Source organism: Phocoena sinus, chromosome 11, assembly GCF_008692025.1.
Source record: "Phocoena sinus isolate mPhoSin1 chromosome 11, mPhoSin1.pri, whole genome shotgun sequence".
Taxonomy (NCBI): Eukaryota; Metazoa; Chordata; class Mammalia; order Artiodactyla; family Phocoenidae; genus Phocoena; species Phocoena sinus.
This window is the reverse complement of record NC_045773.1, coordinates 85706322-85726180: the sequence shown is the minus strand read 5'-3', so window position 1 is coordinate 85726180 and position 19859 is coordinate 85706322. Positions and strand designations below refer to the sequence as shown.

The following is a 19859-nucleotide window of genomic DNA, read 5'->3' as shown; positions in this document are numbered from 1 at the left end:
AAATCTTTCACTCATTACACTTTTGCGCAGGATTATATATAACTAAATCAATCAGCAACAAAAATCAGCAATAAATATTCCTTGTAATCCAGTCTGAGGTACCAGCTCTATAGAAAACAGTGATCTTTTTTTAAATATATATACACTCTTTTCAGTTTCTAATAGATAGCTCTACTATGGTCTTTTTCATTTTAATAAAGTCTACAGAGTATTTTTCTCATAACTTTTCTATGATACATAGCTATAAAATCTGCCAAGACTGGAAAATGAACTCATATCTCCTTCCAAAGTCAAGGTACTCTACACTATACTACTTTTTTAGTAAAAAATGACAATATCGGGGCTTCCCTGGTGGCGCAGTGGTTGAGAATCCGCCTGCCGATGCAGCGGACACGGGTTCGTGCCCCGGTCGGGGAAGATCCCACATGCCGCGGAGCGGCTGGGCCCGTGAGCCATGGCCGCTGAGCCTGCGCGTCCGGAGCCTGTGCGCTCCGCGGCGGGAGAGGCCACAGCAGTGAGAGGCCCGCGTACCGCAAAAAAAAAAAAAAAAAAAAAAAAAAAAATGACAATATCTATAATTAATGCTGTATAGAAAAGTTAATGAGATTATCTGATTTCCCTCTTGTCTATTTTTCATAAATTCAAAACTAGAATTTCTATTTCTTAGGAGAAAATAAGAAAAATATTGAAAAGGGAAATTCCTTCAGAATCTAGATCTAAGAAACCTTTCTATCTTTTCCTTAGTTTATTTTATTTTTAAAACTCTATTAGGCTTAGAAATACTTAAAATTAAAAATAGATATTTGATTGAGGAACAAAAATACCCCATAAAATTTAAAGAATCCCTTTCCCCCTAATGTCTCTATGTTTAAAGAGACAGTAGGAATAAGCTTCCCTATTCTAGATTGAGTACTATAACTTTGAGCTTGATATAAATATTTTGGAGAAAATAAGATTGATTGCATTCCTGAAAATATTAATGAGAATAACTGTTTTGTCAGTGTATTCCTAGAATTTACTTGTAGTTTTAATCTGGAATATTTTTACCAAGTGTAAACATTTTTAAGTGCTTTATGAAAAGCAATTTCATTCTGAGGTGGACATTGAAGGCAATTACTTTTCTATAGTTTTTCAAGGTCCAAATGATGCTGTACCTATGTTGAAAAAAGTGTTCCTATTTTGTCATCTCACAAACAGGCTTCCATTTAATGTCTGAGCTTTGGCTTGTTAAAGAGGATTCATACACATTTTACTGGAACATACAACCATTTAAATAAAACTGGATGCATTTTTCGCTTACAGAACGAAGGTTAAAAACCAACCAACATTCTTCAGCTTTTAGAGCTATAAAGGTCATCATTTCAGCCAAATAAATAACACTTTGTGAAAATTTTTAAATGAAAAACGTATCTATATTTTCAAATTCTTCCTTTAAAAATTAGAAGTAACTGCTTCCAGCGTTAATATACTCAAATAAATAAGCCTTGATCAGACATTTTATATCTCCTCGAGTTGATGGTATCCAGCCAGATCTCATATAGCACTCACCTTCCTTCTGAAAGTGCTTGCATAGCAACGCTTCCTTAGTAAATATTTTCTTAACCTTTTTAAGGTTTAGGACTTTTAGCTTCCTTTTCTTTTTAATTTAGGGTTAAATTGTAGGATCTACAGCCTTTGTATCCCTGGTTCTTTGGCTGTTTCTCTTCCTAGGATTTACTACACTAGGGACTGGACCATTGGATTAGTTTGCAAAAGTATTTACTGCTTAATGTAAATTAAGATCATTCAAGGAGAGGATGCAGTCATTTACTGAGTTCTGAGCTGTATTCTGAAGTCATATATTATCATTGACTTGAATGTGAAACCAGCCAAGACAGTGGCTTATTTCTTGAGGATTTTGCCCATCACCTCTCTTGCGAAGGGAAGAAAAACAAAAATAAATGAACCAAAAAAAAAAAATGCTATCTATCTATCATCTATCTATCTATCAATCATCAATATCTATCTATAGCTATCTGTCATCTATCTTAAAATACTAAATAAGAAAAATAGCTAGCTGATTCCCAGCTCTTCTTGTTTATGCTAACTTAAAGATTCCTAAAACAATCCCTGAACTCAAAACTGTTTTTTTTTGTTTTTTTTTTTTGAAAGATATGCTTTTTGGGTAATACTTTCCTACTTCCAAATAGCATTTAAAGAGGTTTGATGGTGATGAATACAGTAAGTTCATGAAATCAAAGCAACATGGACCTTTCTGTCTCCCTGCTGCATACCACTCACAGATATGGGAATAATGTTATGTTGTGAATCTAGTTACATATTTTTTCTTACAGAGTGTAATTAAAGGTTTAATTTTTCCTTTCTGTAAACAGCATTCCTATATATGGGCTATTGCTTTGCATGAATATAGCATTTTTCTCTGGTTCTTCCTGAAAACGAGTTGGTTCTGGTTGACATTCTCTGAATACACATTTTGACTTCAACAGGCATTTATTAGGCACCTAATGTGTGCCATGTTATTGTTCTCAGAGCCCTTCCTGATCACATCCAGTAACAAGGAAACACAATAAAAACTCCAGCATCTGAAATGATAAAAACAAACCCAAGTCTATCCCTATTCTCCAGTGCATCCCTATTCTCCTTCTCCTGTAGCTAATAAATCCCAAAACAATATATTCCTCTGATACTCCACATAAATACAACATTAACTATGTTTTGTTTTAATCATGAACAAATGAGGTCTCCCCCACCTATTATTATTATTTTGGCACACATTTGTTTTGGGAGCTAAAAACAAATTAAAATTTCTAGATCTTTTCTCGTATTGATCATGATAGCTAAAATCTGATCATTTTCTGGTGATAATTATGAATTAATAACATCTAATATAGGACAACATGTACAGACCTGGTATTTGTTTTCCACTGAATGACATGAATACACATGTCTACTCTCACCATGAGCTTTATTTTCGATTGTTTTATTTCTTATAGTTAAAAAGATGCACAGTGTAGATGCCCTCGATTGTACTGTAAATTTAATATACTAGGCACATTCCAATACTAGTCTTCAAGGTTTTCCTCGTTAAACAAATGCTACTGACATGTTTATGTTTGTTCTAATTAAAAGCCGTTATTAATGGGTTGTAGTGTGCTTTAAAAACGTCTCTGGCCTAAATTTCAGAAGTTTCGTTTCGTTTTAACCCAACGACATGTTTTCCACATTATTTTTCATTTAATTAAAGGGATATGACTCCCATCCCCTCTCCAGTTCAGTGATATTTTAACTGTTGAAGATTAAAGTGAAAATGTTCATTTGTTGGGTTGGAGTTATTATTTGGATGAGGCTGGTCCGGCATTTTCAGAGTTTAGGTATCTAGCACTTAATCTTCAGTGAGGTCACACACGTTTTTATGGAGCTGTTAGAAAGCATGGATTGTTCTTATTATTTCCCGAGGGGTTAAGTCAATGCCTTGCACATTGTTAGCACCCTATAAATGATTGTTGGATTAGTGAGTCATGATCATGGCCATTAAGAATATCAAACATTTCCTATCCTTTGGTTGTCATCTTGTCTCCCATTAGACTACCAGAATGGTATATTTCTTCTCTGTTTGAAAATGCAGCTCTACTCACCCAGATGGTTGTACTCGTGCAGATAAATCCATAACCTATTCACTCCTTAAATCCATTTTTAATTAACAGTTGTGAATATTTAATTTTCAACAAAGCCTCAGTGATGCTCAAAGCACCCCTTCTTATTATTGAGAAACTCAAATGGTGGTAAGGCTGCTGTATCCATTTAGTTGGAAGTTAGCACATTCGTTAGAGGTGTTACTTAAATAAACAGAATCACTACACTGCACAGTATGGAAGAGTGGATTCGATGGTGATTTATTTTCATCAATGTATTCTTCTCATGAGGTGCTATGGTTCACACGGGAAGTCGTGGAAACTGTGCCCATGCAGTCAGGCTCCATTATGCTTGCTGCAGGGTTACTCCAACCAAGGCACTTCATCTGTTGTGAAGATTGAAAAAGCCAGGATGTGGTGGATTTTCAAAGAGCCCATCTGTGTGGTGTTTCATTCTCAGTTGCTGGTCTTTCCAACGCTCGTGATAACTAAATCTCCATGATGTGCTAGATGGCACGGGCTGGATACAAGTCATCTTCTAGTGACCCCACAGGTGGCTGGAGAATGATCAGAAAGCAGTGGGTTGATTCTGAAAGGGTTTGAACAGGGTGAATATTAACCATGACTTAAACATCAAAATAACCCAAGTTGATAAGGTCGTTGTTGCTGTTTTTTTTTATGGGGGGGGTGGGGGAGTGTGGTCACAATCAGTTTCCTCTGTTTCATGTGCATGTCTCTATTGTACTGCCAGGCAAACACATGTGACTCTGGTAGAAACTAGTAATTCTAGATATCGTTAGATTGCACAGAATTAAACATTTTAAAATCGTATGATTATCACAACCTTTATTCCCATTCTCCATTTCAGATCCTTAAAAACTATTAAGAGAAAGTATTTTCAACTCATTCATAGTCTATTACTATGAGATCAGGAGAAGTCTAATTTCAAAGATTATGGGATTCCAGTTGGAAGAAATTTAATTGCAAAAATTAGGCCTCTATCTTCAAAGAGTGTAGAAGGAAAAAGGGTGCTCGCTATTATGCTGCAAAGTTACAGGGAGTGTTCCATGAAAAGATCTTGCTCTTGACATATCTGACAAAATTTTTTGGAAGTTAGTTTTTTTTGTTTTTTTGAGGTATACATTACACACAATAAAATTCACCCTTTTTAGGTGCATATTTCTATGAATTTTGACAAATGCATCCAGTCATGTCACTACCATCATAATAAAAACATAGATCATTTCCATCGTATTAAAAAGTTCCCTTATGCATCTGTGTAATCAATTTCCTCTTCCCACCCCCAGACCCTGGCAACCAGTGGTCTACCATCTCTCCCTATTATTTTGCTATTACCAGAATATTATACAAATGGATTGATCTAGTATTTTGATATTTGGTCTGCTTTCTTTCACAAATCTGAGTGCATCTGAAATTCATCCATCCCTTTGTATACATGAAAAGTTTGCTTTACTGCTGAGTAATATTTTATTATTTGACTGTAACATTATTTATTGATCCATTCTATAATTGCTGGACATGTGAGTTATTTCCAGCCTTCGATGATTATGAATAAAGTTGCTATAAACATATGAGTACAGGTTTTTGTATGTACATATATGTTCATTTCTTCTGAGTGAATGGGATTGCAGGGATGTATGGTAAGTGTGTGTTTAAATTGGTAAGAAACTGCCAAACTGTTTTCCTAAGCAGTTGTGCCATTTTTCACTGCCATCCAAAGTTTATGAAGCTTCTGTTGCTCCATATGTTACAATACCTGATATTGTTACTTGTTTTTTTTTTTTCCATTCTTAGAGGCAAAGTGATACCTCACTGATGTTTTGGTTGAATTTTTCTAATGACAGATGATGTTGAGCATCTTCTGACATATTTATTTGCCATCCATATAAAATCATTGATGAAGCATTTTTTCAAGTCTTTTGCTTGTTTTCAAATATTTCGTGGTTTATTTTCTTATTAATGAAATATTAATTAATTAATTATTAAGAGTTGTTTATACATCTGGAAACCAGTTAGCTATCATATATTTATCACATATTTGGTTTGTAAATATTTCCTGCCAGTTTGTGGTTTTCTCCTCATTTTTATAGTATCTTTCAAGAACAAAAGCTTTTAATTTTGTGTCTGATTTCACAAACTTTTCATTTATAATTCATGTGTTTTGTCTCCTAAGAGATCTTTAACATTTGCCTAACCCAAGATCTCAAAGAGCTAAGAAAAGTTAATGTTCGATGCTTTAAGGTAAGTTTATAAGGCATGGTGATCATGTATGCACAGCAGGCATGGAAGAGGCTGGCTCTGGAATCTGGCCCATGTCGCCTGTTAGACCAAGAGAGGACACAGTGGAACTGACTAGCCCACAGAGTCTGCCTGCCTGCCTAGGAGTAAATAGACACATAGACACAGGGTCCAGAAAAGCAGAGTAAATTTATATGTGATCCAGGTAATTGTCAACAGCAAGGTGTCAGAGGACAGATGGCTGGGAAATGGGTGAGAACTTTAAGGATCAATGTAGTTGGAATGTCATTACTCAGGAAATCTGCCCCCTGGTGTCAGAAATCCAGCTGACTTGATAATTATTTCATTCATAAGGTGACAATATTCATTTCTGAGGGTGAAGATCAAGAATCACAGGTTCCTGGCTCTCTGTTCCGGGGAAGTTTAATTCCAGGAGTGTTGAGATGCAATATGAAAGCTTGTGATTTCCTTCTTTATTATAAGATCACAGGTCTTAAAGAACTGTTTTTCAAAGAACCATCTGCATCAGAACCACCTGCGAGGTCATTTCCTATGCAGATTCCCAGGCCCCAACTCAGACTTGTTGAATCAGAAGTACTTGGAGGATGGCCAGTAAGTCTCTGGGCTTTTTATAAGCTTTTCAGAAGACTGCTAAAAACTCCAGTGACTTAAGGTATAACAAATATTAAACACCAAATTATTAGGATAAAGGGGAGATATGAGGAGAGGCAGCTGTACGTTTTTATACAGTTCCTGCTTTTGAATGGACTGTTTCAGGAGCTGGAGCTATATCTGATTGTAGAAGTAAAATAATTCAGTAGTATTTCTGCAGAGACAGAAAATGGAAAAGGAGAACTAATATTTTGAACTCATGTATCAATTGGCAATATACTATATAATGTGTAATATAATGTATTACAGCTACATAAATAGTTAGGTGGATAGATAGATGGATAACATAGGCAGAGTAATTTGTACCAATATAAATTTCAGTAATTATGGAAACAATATAAATATAATAATCAGAAAAAATATTTTAACTGGAAAATTTGGGGTTTTGTTTTGAATAAAATACTTTATTTCATCATTTGAAATGGCAGCATCATCTCTAATATATCAAAAATATATTAGGCATTTTGGTTATATATAATATTTGGCAATAACATGAAAATAAAGGCATTTAAGTAACTGAAACCTGGGAAGTCTTCTGATTATAGATGGCCATCTGCATTAATTCTTTATCAAAACTCCTAAAGACTATTTCTTGATTTTTCTCTCTTTTTTTGGGTGTTGTACAGTGCTTATTAATCTCACATTGGTGTCTAATTCCCTGATTCTACACATTTAAAATGAATCTCTATAATGCAAGTGAAAATTTAGTCTGTAAATATGAGTAAAAATAGTAATAGAAATACGTTTTGTGGAATAAAACAGCAAGCTATTTTAAATCTGAGACATAAGGTCTTACCTAAAAATATCAATTACAGGCCATTATCATTTAAATAGAAAATTGAAAAGAACCATAGACAATTCTTTTTAAAGTAGAAAGCCACCAGCCCAGGAAGACAGACCTCAGAGTTGCTTGCTTATGTCTATTTCACAAGTGAAAAGAGACCTTTGCCCTTGCAGGCTGTTTTGTTTCTATGTTCTACTCCAGTAACTCGCCCAAAATGAAAAACAGACTTTGGTTCTGTTATAGCATTATTTTAAAAGAATAAGCCATGTTACTGCATACAAGCGAATTTGGTTTGGTTTGGTTGCTGCAGAAATTAACAAGGTGTCAGATGATCATTGTGACCCCATTTTTATCTCAAGCAGACTAAATTCATAACTGAGAACAGGGCCTCCGTCTGCAGCTCTGGATTGTGGAGCATTTCACAAGCTCAGCTGGTTCTGAGGGACAGAAAATCTCCTGTATCCTGACTATCATCTGGTAAGAACATTTCCACACTTTGTGACTCACGTGAGCCTTGATCTCATGGTGCTTTCACTTCCCACTAATCATATTCCCAACCTCTGCTTCCTCCGCCCGAGTGTGGAGAATCTACATAAAGAAAGTGCCCTTTCAGCTGTAGCTTTTCTCCACACAGAACTACCCTGATTTTGGAAAGAGTTCAACTCTTTGCCTCCCCTGGGCACATGGAACAGCAGAATAGAAGAGTTCTGCCAAAATGCTAATCATGGAAAAAAATATAACAAGATCCAGATGGGAAAAAATGGACATATTTCATTTATCCTGGGAAACTCGACAGTATATCATTTGTGATGCATAATACACCCAGCCTTGGCCCTTTATAAACAAATATTACAGAGGCATATGCCACGAGATTATAAACAGAGTTGTCCATAAATTTGATGGGACCATACACTCAGTGCTGCACACGGCTGTGGCTTATTCAGCAGTATCCGGGGGTTACAGTCTGTTCTATTGGCTTCTCATCAACTCTGTAATCTCAGCTCGCCCAATGGGGCAGAATCTCAGTGGAGCAATTCACCCGAATGAAACTCAGAGGCATTTCACACCGAGAAACTATGGCTCACTTTGACTTGTCCCTTGCTTGCACTGGGAAACTATGTTTAATGCAGCCTGGTTTCTGAAGAGCTAGAAAAGCTCTTCTCAACCTTTGGTGGGAAGAAGCAGGTTGTTTAAAAAAGCAAAGAGTCCTGGGGTCCCCCTCCCAGTGCTCAAACTCAACCCATCTCTATTGATTCCAAAGATTTTGATGAGATTTATATCCACTTTTAACAAGTTTTTCAGGTAACTCTGAAGTAATGGCTCCAGGAAACACTCAAAGAAAACACTGAAATAGATAAATTATTAGGTATCTACATTTATGAGCATGAGAGAGATTTCTAAGAGTCACTCTTTCAGCCTTATTCAGGAAGGAAACTGTCCCCCATTCTAGAGGAGTGTAATAGGAGTGTGATAAACTGTAACTAACCACTTCGATTGGAACACCCCCAGCAATGTACTGCAAGACACTATATCCACTCAAAAACCACTAGGCATGAAAGGGGTTTTCAATGACCAATTTCTTATACTTTATGTGTCTTCCTTCACCTCTGCACCGCTGACCTGTGACTTCCATGCAGATGGATTATATGTATGTTAATACCCAAGATCACTTCTCTCTGTCTCAATTGATTTAAGAAGAAACAGAGTAGTAGGACCTTGCAGGAGCAAGATTCAGGAAGTGAGTTGGACATCTGACTTCATGCAAATTACTTCAACACTCCCTTCCAGACCAATCATTCTACAACTCAAGGTCTATGTAAAACTGTTTGCAAGTTGGAGTGTAAGGTGGGGAAATAGGAGGAATTTGGAAATCCACCAGGCTAAATCAGTGAGTCTGTGTCACTTGGTGGCAGAGAACACCAGAAGGGCAGGATGTATCTGGTGGAGGGTGCTTACTCCACCAGATACTCCCCTAGAAAAGTCAAGACTGGTGCACTCATGGAAGCAAAGCAAAGCTGGAAGTAAAGCAATACCCTGCATCTTTACACTACACTGTATTTATGCTTTGATGATGGCTTTGCCTCTTCGATGACTTATGATTTAATTTTTTGGTTAAAAATGGTTCCTATTCATGTAATATCCCTCTAATGTACCTGGCACATGTTTTGTTTTGAACTAATAGAAGACATTGCCTACTTAGTTGTCTTCTGACCCTCTGCTCTTGAGTCTTCAATCCTAAACGCTTCCCTAGTGATTATGGGGAAGACAGGACACACTGGGTGCCTTTGTCTACATCCATATGGAACTGTCTGAAACCTCAGCAAATATAGCATAATAGTCACATAGCATCATGGTCTGTCCCTTTAAATTTTCTTTGGTTTAGCCTGTTTGTTTTTTCTAAAAATGTTCTATAGACTGTTATCAAGGTACATCATAGGAAAATCTAAATGTTAATAAATCCTGATATCCTTGTCCAGATCTACAATTTTGTGTCCCCCCAAAATTCGTATATTGAAACCCTAATGTGAAGGTATTTGGAGGTGGGGCTTTGGGGAGGTGATTAGATCATGAGAGTGGAGGCTCAAAAATGGGATTAATGCCCTTTTAAGAAAAGGCCAGAGAGTTTGCTAGCTCTCTTTCCGCTATATGAGGACACCAGGAGAAGTCAATAGTCCCCAACCTGGAAGAGGGCTCTCACCATGCTGGCACCCTGATCTCTGACTTCCGGGCTCCACAACCGTGAGAAATAAATTTTTTGATGTTTATAAGCCACCCAATCTATGGTACTTTGTTATAGCAGCCCAGACTGACTAAGGCAAGACCAAAGTTTGTAAATGAGGCAAGAATTACTTGATGTCATTCTCCAAAGCCTTTAATTCAATATCCCCAAAACTCTGGGGCTTAAGAAATAATATATTTTAATTTTTTCTTACATCACCTTAATTCCCACTTTGTGCCTGCTTCCACTTGGGTAGAAAAAATGAAGTGCAGTCAAAGTAGTTTTCCTACCCCTATTTCTTCTCCACGGCATCTAAATTACAGGGGTTTCATGGTGCCATGCTTGAGGGTAGGAAGCATCTGATTCTTGCTTATTATCACTGCAGGCTGCCATCTCTTGAGCCATATTTCATCTCACCTGCTCTGTAGATTCCAACTCATGCAGGGAGCTGTGGGGATGTCCCACGCTTCTGACTACAGGAGCCCTCCAGCTCCAGCTTTCCACCACCTGCTACCATCCATCTATCAGCCACTGCAAATGTTTAGCTGCTGTCATTTACTGGACTGGGACGTGGGAAACTCTGTGAACTCTTTGGGACAACAAAAGACTCTTTAACTCTTCTTTGCTCTTCTCAGGTGCACAGGACATTTTTTTCCGTGAGATGCAGAACTTGCCAGTTTCCCACCATGTACTGTGTGGCTGGAGGATATACTTCTGTGCTCTTAGATTTCCAAATGAAATTCATGGATTCTAGCATTCTTCCTGTCCCAAATGAGCTTGGAGGAAAGGGGTATGGTGCAAGGACCTTCTCACAAATTTTTCTCTATTTTTTTTTCTCCTCCTAATTTTTCTCATTTTCTTCCTATGTGGCAAATTTTATCTAGACCCTAGGGGTTAAAAATACTGTTCTGGTTTTGTATTCTTTCAAATCTGGTTTCTTTTTGGTTCTTGGCTTTTTATTTGTCAGAAGCCAAGATTCTTATCCTTCTGTATGTTGCAGTCTTCAGCAGGCAATTCTGGCAGAAGCCCTTATCCTAGTTTGTTTGGGGCTGTGGTAGGGCTGGGGTGGGGTAAGAACAGAAGTACAGAAATAGTGGGAAAATCATATTGGCTGATACATCCAAATATTTTCTCACCACACTTATTTGTGATCTCATCTAAACATATTTTTAGGTTTAATCACAGAAAAGTACAAAGGATAGTAAAGTTGGCAGGATGGGGTCAATGAGTGTGTGAACCAAATTAATGAATTTGATTTTTTAAATGTGCTTTGAATTTAGGCTTTTGTTTAGTTTCCATAAACCAATTACATTTAATTTCACAGAGTAATAAACTCCATGGAACATTGAGCAAACTAGATAATAAGTACAAGAAAAAGTGCAGATCTCTTTTGTTTTGGAAATTTCAAGGTTTGAAAGTATGTAAATGACGCTTGAAGACCAGCCATGACTCTTAATCATGAGCATTTGTCTTAGTTTGTGGTGTCCTCATTCATTTTGGTCCCAGGCATAACAATTTCTTTTTATTTTCTTTAAAAACATTTTCCTCTTTGTACGACTTTTTTTTGAGCTGATAATTCGGGTCATTAATTGCCTTTTACACCAGCTTTTATTTAAATCTAAGTCCCCTAGGTCTTGGAAGCCTAGAGTTTCATTTCCTCCATGATGAAGCTGTTGGGGTGAGTATACAGGTTGGCAATATGTTCAATACCACAGAAGACACAGTGGCCTGGTGTGAGAGGGAAAACAAAAGTTGAGATCTGGGACTGAGTTTACACAAAGCTCAGAGGGTAAGAAATAGAAGAAATTATATCAAGAAAATAAGCCTCCCATGCCATGGTCTATTTTTGGCACATTAGAATTGGAGAGGGAAATTCCAAGACCTACTATGTAATTTCGATTTTTGCTCCTTAAACTTTGGGTAGCTGAATATCTGGAAGTTTGCTGGTATGTGTTGATTAAAATAAATACATGTGCTATGTCATGCTTGGGGGTAAGGAGGAGGGGAAAAAGGAAGTTAAGATGTGTTGAGTACTAACTATATGAAAGACATTTACATTCATCCTTTTAGGAAATATTTATTGACTTCAATATGAACCATGCTTTTTGAGGGCATTTAGTATAATTTGGTGTGCAAAAGTAGATATAGTGCCTGCCTTCACTGAATTTACAATCTAGTGGTAGAAAGTTCAATTAAATCATTTTACAAATTAAAGTAAAATTATAATTGTGCAAAGTGTAATAAAGGAGCAGACTTGGGGTTATATATTCTGTAACAAGATCTTCCAGGACTGAAACTGATTGAAAATGCACCAATATCTATAGGTAAACTCCACCTAAGTCTAAATACTGCCATGCAACCAATGGTAAATAATAATAATCGTAGGACAATAATTTGGGTTACTTTCAACAGCCATACTGGTTTTAAAATATTAAAATAGTTAAGAGTTGATAAATAGTTGATTTTCCAAATCTCTTAGTGCCTACCTTCTCTGACTACTATATTATCTCGCCAGGAATATCCTGGATTATCCAAACCCAGACCACAACACAACTCAGAAACTAATGGGTTGACACTTTATAGACTAGGGTCCTTAGGATACTTCTCCAGTAGCTGGCTTGTATTTTCGTTGACTAATTCCCATGTCTTACTGATTAAATATTTTTAATGTTACCCTTAGCTGTATTGAAAATTTATAAAATAAATTTTTCTGAAAGGTCATTATAGCTTCTAAACAAAAAGCTCCAGCTTCTAAGCAGAGAAGCTATAATTAGAAGTTAACTTGGAAAGTTTGAATGGTAAAAAGAGTACATAGAATAGAGATGCACAGATGCTATGATATAAAGGATCACTGTTTATATGTAGAATAGGAAAGTCAGTGTGTCTCAAGCACACAGAAGAATATGCAAAATGGTGAAATATGGCTTGGAAGCAGACAAGAGTTAGACAACATAAGGTCTTAGAAGGCATGCCAAATTTTTGTACCTTAAGAGAAGGAAATGGCCCTAAGGGGATTTATGTAATGGGCAGTTTGATGGCAAATTTTATACATCAACTTGACTGGATCATGGGGTGCTCAGATAACTGGTCAAACATATTTCTGGGTGTGTTTTGGATGATATTAACATTTGAATCCATAGACTGAGTAAAGCAGATTGCCCTTCTCAATACTGGGTGGGCCTCATCCTATCAGTTGGAGGCCTGAATAAGACAAAAAAGGCTGACCTTCCCCTAAGTAGTAAGATTGAATTCTTCTTGCCTGGCTGCTTCAAGCTCAGATATTGATCTTTTTTTTTTTTTTTTTTTTTTGCAGTATGCGGGCCTCTCACTGTTGTGACCTCTCCCGTTGCGGAGCACAGGCTCCGGACGCACAGGCTCAGCGGCCATGGCTCACGGGCCCAGCCGCTCCATGGCATATGGGATCTTCCTGGACCAGGGCACGAACTTGTGTCCCCTGCGTTGGCAGGCGGACTCTCAACCACTGCGCCACCAGGGAAGCCCCTTGATGTTTTCTTGAGATTTTAACTGAAACATTGGTTCTTCTTGAGTCTCAGGCCTGCTGGCTTTTAGACTTGAACTTACATCATCAGCTCTCCCAATTCTCAGGCCTTTAGACTCAGAATGGAACTTACACAACCAGCTCTCCTGTGTCTTTAGCTTTCTGATAGCAGACCTTGGGACTTCTCAGCTTCCATGACTGCATGATCCAATTCTTGTAATAAATTTTTATGTAACTCCATACACTGTTGGTCTGTTTTTCTGAAAAAAACAAAAACAAAAACAAAATACAGGTAAAATAATCAAATTTGGCTTTGTGAATCAACTCTAGCTAAGCTACTGATTAATTAGAGAGAATAGGAGTGAAGCTGAAAAGACTTTTAGGAGGATAGTGAATTAAGAATGAAGATAACTTAGTCTATAGAAGCAGTTCTCAGTGGAAGTGACATGTACTTTCCTGGACAATAGGGAAATTAATGACAATGCTGATGTTCTGTTTTATTTTCTCAGAGCAGTGGCTATTGGCTACTGGAACGTATTGATAAGTGGGTCCAGGTTTTCTAGGCATATTTTCAATGTGCAGGACATTTAAACTTAACGGGAGAATAGTCTGTGTCTCACAAAACTTCAGAATGGCCCAGTAAAAAGCATAGACTTTCATATAACTGAAAAACCTGTCTATAATTTAATTCAATTTTAGATATAAACACAGTATTTTTGCACAATTTAAGTGTAAACTAAATTTTCCAGGAATGCATCTGCTATATAAATTGAGACATAATTGTATTTTACTTTGTTTGAGAAATTAGTACATTTTGGCCATTTTGGAAAATCATATCGCTGAAGGTAATTGCTGCTCCTGGTTTTAGAGTCCAATACAATGGACCTGTATTAGTCTGCCTTTGTAGCTTTCAAATCCAGAATGATTCTTTATGTAGGTGCAAACATCTGACACTTTCAGGTTTATGCTCTAGCCATGTCTGATTTTAACACGTTGAAATGCATATTATTATCATATAATTTCCTCTATTTAAATTTCATATTACAGTTAAAATACTTTTATTTTGAAATTTTGTGTGTAAGTTTGGTTATATTATATATGAATTTATTTTGTATATTAAAGGAAGTATTATAATTTTTTTAAAATCTTTATTGGAGTATAATTGCTTTACAATGGTGTGTTAGTTTCTGCTTTATAACAAAGTGAATCAGTTATACATATACATATGTTCCCATATCTCTTCCCTCTTGCATCTCCCTCCCTCCCATCCTCCCAATCCCACCCCTCCAGGCGGTCACAAAGCACAGAGCTGATCTCCCTGTACTATGCGACTGCTTCCCACTAGCTATCTCCCTTACGTTTGGTAGTGTATAAATGTCCATGCCTCTCTCTCGCTTTGTCACAGCTTACCATTCCCCCTCCCCATATCCTCAAGTCCATTCTCTAGTAGGTCTCTGTCTTTATTCCCCTCTTACCTCTAGGTTCTAAATGACATTTTTTTTCTTAAATTCCATGTATATGTGTTAGCATACGGTATTTGTCTTTCTCTTTCTGATTTACTTCACTCTGTATGACAGACTCTAGGTCTATCCACCTCATTACAAATAGCTCAATTTCGTTTCTTTTTATGGTTAATATTCCATTGTATATATGTGCCACATCTTCTTTATCCATTCATCCAATGATGGACACTTAGGTTGTTTCCATCTCTGGGCTATTGTAAATAGAGCTGCAATGAACATTTTGGTACATGACTCTTTTTGAATTATGGTTTTCTCAGGGTATATGCCCAGTAGTGGGATTGCTGGGTCATATGGTAGTTCTATTTGTAGTTTTTTAAGGAACCTCCATACTGTTCTCCACAGTGTCTGTACCAATTCACATTCCCACCAACAGTGCAAGAGGGTTCCCTTTTCTCCACACCCTCTCCAGCATTTATTGTTTCTAGATTTTTTGATGATGGCCATTCTGACTGGTGTGAGATGATATCCCATTGTAGTTTTGATTTGCATTTCTCTAATGATTAATGATGTTGAGCATTCTTTCATGTGTTTGTTGGCAGTCTGTATATCTTCTTTGGAGAAATGTCTATTTAGGTCTTCTGCCCATTTTTGGATTGGGTTGTTTGTCCTTTTGATATTGAGCTGCATGAGCTGCTTGTAAATTTGGACATTAGTCCTTTTTCAGTTGCTTCATTTGCAAATATTTCCTCCCATTCTGAGGGTTGTCTTTTGGTCTTGTTTATGGTTTCCTTTGCTGTGCAAAAGCTTTGAAGTTTCATTAGGTCCCATTTGTTTATTTTTATTTTTATTTCCACTTCTCTAGGAGGTGGGTCAAAAAGGATCTTGCTGTGATTTATGTCATAGAGTGTTCTGCCTATGTTTTCCTCCAAACGTTTGATAGTTTCTGGCCTTACATTTAGGTCTTTAATCCATTTTGAGCTTATTTTTGTGTATGGTGTTAGGGAGTGATCTAATCTCATACTTTTACATGTACCTGTCCAGTTTTCCCAGCACCACTTATTGAAGAGGCTGTCCATTCTCCACTGTACATTCCTGCCTCCTTTATCAAAGATAAAGTGACCATATGTGCGTGGGTTTATCTCTGGGCTTTATATCCTGTTCCATTGCTCTATCTTTCTGTTTTTGTGCCAGTACCATACTGTCTTGATTACTGTAGCTTTGTAGTATAGTCTGAAGTCAGGGAGCCTGATTCCTCCACTTCAGTTTTTCGTTCTCAAGATTGCTTTGGCTATTCGGGGTCTTTTGTGTTTCCATACAAATTGTGAAATTTTTTGTTCTAGTTCTGTGAAAAATGCCAGTGGTAGTTTGATAGGGATTGCATTGAATCTATAGATTGCTTTGGGTAGTAGAGTCATTTTCACAATGTTGATTCTTCCAATCCAAAAACATGGTATATCTCTCCATCTATTTGTATCATCTTTAATTTCTTTCATGAGTGTCTTATAAGTTTCTGCATACAGGTCTTTTGTCTCCTTAGGTAGGTTTATTCCTAGATATTTTATTCTTTTTGTTGCAATGGTAACTGGGAGTGTTTTCTTGATTTCAATTTCAGATTTTTCATCATTAGTGTATAGGAATGCCAGAGATTTCTGTGCATTAATTTTGTATCCTGCTACTTTACCAAATTCATTGATTAGCTCTAGTAGTTTTCTGGTAGCATCTTTAGGATTCTCTATGTATAGTATCATGTCATCTGCAAACAGTGACAGCTTTACTTCTTCTTTTCCGATTTGGATTCCTTTTATTTCCTTTTCTTTTTTTTTTTTTTTTTTTTTTTTTTTTAAACATCTTTATTGGGGTATAATTGCTTTACAATGGTGTGTTAGTTTCTGCTTTACAACAAAGTGAATCAGCTATACATATACATATGTTCCCATATGTCTTCCCTCTTGCGTCTCTCTCCCTCCCACTCTCCCCATCCCACCCTTCCAGGCTGTCACAAAGCACCGAGCTAATATCCCTGTGCCTTGCGGCTGCTTCCCCCCAGCTATCTACCTTACTACGTTTGTTAGTGTGTATATGTCCATGACTCTCTCTCGCCCTGTCAAAACTCACCCTTCCCCCTCCCCATATCCTTAAGTCCGTTCTCCAGTAGGTCTGCGTCTTTATTCCTATCTTACCCCTAGGTTCTTCATGACATTTTTTTCCCTTAAATTCCATATATATGTGTTAGCATACGGTATTTGTCTTTTTCTTTCTGACTTACTTCACTCTGTATGACAGATTCTAGGTCTATCCATCTCATTACAAATAGCTCAATTTCATTTCTTTTTAAGGCTGAGTAATATTCCATTGTGTATATGTGCCACATCTTCTTTATCCATTCATCCGATGATGGGCGCTTAGGTTGTTTCCATGTCCTGGCTATTGTAAATAGAGCTGCAATGAACATTTTGGTACATGACTCTCTTTGAATTTTGGTTTTCTCAGGGTATATGCCAAGTAGTGGGATTGCTGGGTCATATGGTAATTCTATTTGTAGTTTTTTAAGGAACCTCCATACTGTTCTCCACAGTGGCTGAACCAATTCACATTCCCACCAGCAGTGCAAGAGTGTCCCCTTTTCTCCACACCCTCTCCAGCATTTATTGTTTCTTGATTTTTTGATGATGGCCATTCTGACTGGTGTGAGATGATATCTCATTGTAGTTTTGATTTGCATTTCTCTAATGATTAATGATGTTGAGCATTCTTTCATGTGTTTGTTGGCATTCTGTATATCTTCTTTGGAGAAATGTCTATTTAGGTCTTCTGCCCATTTTTGGATGGGGTTGTTTGTTTTTTTGTTATTGAGCTGCATGAGCTGCTTGTAAATTTTGGAGATTAATCCTTTGTCAGTTGCTTCATTTGCAAATGTTTTCTCCCATTCTGAGGGTTGTCTTTTGGTCTTGGTTATGGTTTCCTTTGCTGTGCAAAAGCTTTGAAGTTTCATTAGGTCCCATTTGTTTATTTTTGTTTTTATTTCCATTACTCTAGGAGGTGGGTCAGAAAGGATCTTGCTGTGATTTATGTCATAGAGTGTTCTTCCTATGTTTTCTTCTAAGAGTTTGATAGTTTCTGGCCTTACATTTAGGTCTTTAATCCATTTTGAGCTTATTTTTGTGTATGGTGTTAGGGAGTGATCTAATCTCATACTTTTACATGTACCTGTCCAGTTTTCCCAGCACCATTTATTGAAGAGGCTGTCCTTTCTCCACTGTACATTCCTGCCTCCTTTATCAAAGATAAGGTGTCCATATGTGCGTGGGTTTATCTCTGGGCTTTCTATCCTGTTCCACTGATCTATCTTTCTGTTTTTGTGCCAGTACCATACTGTCTTGATTACTGTTGCTTTGTAATATAGTCTGAAGTCAGGGAGCCTTATTACTCCAGCTCCTTTTTTCGTTCTAAAGATTGCTTTGGCTATTCGGGGTCTTTTGTGTTTCCATACAAATTGCGAAATTTTTTGTTCTAGTTCTGTGAAAAATGCCAGTGGTAGTTTGATAGGGATTGCATTGAATCTGTAGATTGCTTTGGGTAGTAGAGTCATTTTCACAATGTTGATTCTTCCCATCCAAGAACATGGTATATCTCTCCATCTATTTGTATCATCTTTAATTTCTTTCATCAGTGTCTTATAATTTTCTGCATACAGGTCTTTCGTATCCTTAGGTAGGTTTATTCCTAGATATTTTATTCTTTTTGTTGCAATGGTAAATGGGAGTGTTTTCTTGATTTCACTTTCAGATTTTTCATCATTAGTATATAGGAATGCCAGAGATTTCTGTGCATTAATTTTGTATCCTGCTACTTTACCAAATTCATTGATTAGCTCTAGTAGTTTTCTGGTAGCATCTTTAGGATTCTCTATGTATAGTATCATGTCATCTGCAAACAGTGACAGCTTTACTTCTTCTTTTCCGATTTGGATTCCTTTTATTTCCTTTTCTTCTCTGATTGCTGTGGCTAAAACTTCCAAAACTATGTTGAATAATAGTGGTGAGCGTGGGCAACCTTGTCTTGTTTCTGATCTTACTGGAAATGCTTTCAGTTTTTCACCATTGAGGACGATGTTGGCTTGGGTTTGTCATATATGGCCTTTATTATGTTGAGGAAAGTTCCCTCTATGCCTACTTTCTGCAGGGTTTTTATCATAAATGGGTGTTGAATTTTGTCAAAAGCTTTTTCTGCATCTACTGAGGTGATCATATGTTTTTTCTCCTTCAATTTGTTAATGTGGTGTATCACGTTGATTGATTTGCGTATATTAAAAAATCCTTGCATTCCTGGAATAAACCCCACTTGATCATGGTGTATGATCCGTTTAATGTGCTGTTGGATTCTGTTTGCTAGTATTTTGTTGAGGATTTTTGCATGTATGTTCATCAGTGATATTCGCCTGTAGTTTTCTTTCTTTGTGACATCCTTGTCTGGTTTTGGTATCAGGGTGATGGTGGCCTTGTAGAATGAGTGAGGGAGTCCTCCTTCCCCTGCTATATTTTGGAAGAGTTTGAGAAGGATAGGTGTTAGCTCTTCTCTAAATGTTTGATAGAATGCAGCTGTGAAGCCATCTGGTCCTGGGCTTTTGTTTGTTGGAAGATTTTTAATCACAGTTTCAATTTCAGTGCTTGTGATTGGTCTGTTCATATTTTCTATTTCTTCCTGATTCAGTCTTGGCAGGTTGTGCATTTCTAAGAATTTGTCCATTTCTTCCAGGTTGTCCATTTTATTGGCATAGAGTTGCTTGTAGTAATTTCTCATGATCTTTTGTATTTCTGCAGTGTCAGTTGTT

At 37.0% G+C, this 19859-nt stretch overlaps 1 long non-coding RNA gene across 1 annotated transcript; it reads left to right on the top strand.

Moving 5' to 3' along the window:
* The first annotated feature begins 7593 nt into the window (after positions 1-7593).
* On the top strand, positions 7594-11773 carry LOC116762676. The gene is made up of 3 exons (XR_004352315.1): positions 7594-7824; positions 10702-10856; positions 11690-11773. It is a non-coding gene; the product is annotated as an uncharacterized LOC116762676 (long non-coding RNA).
* The last annotated feature ends 8086 nt before the right edge of the window (positions 11774-19859 follow it).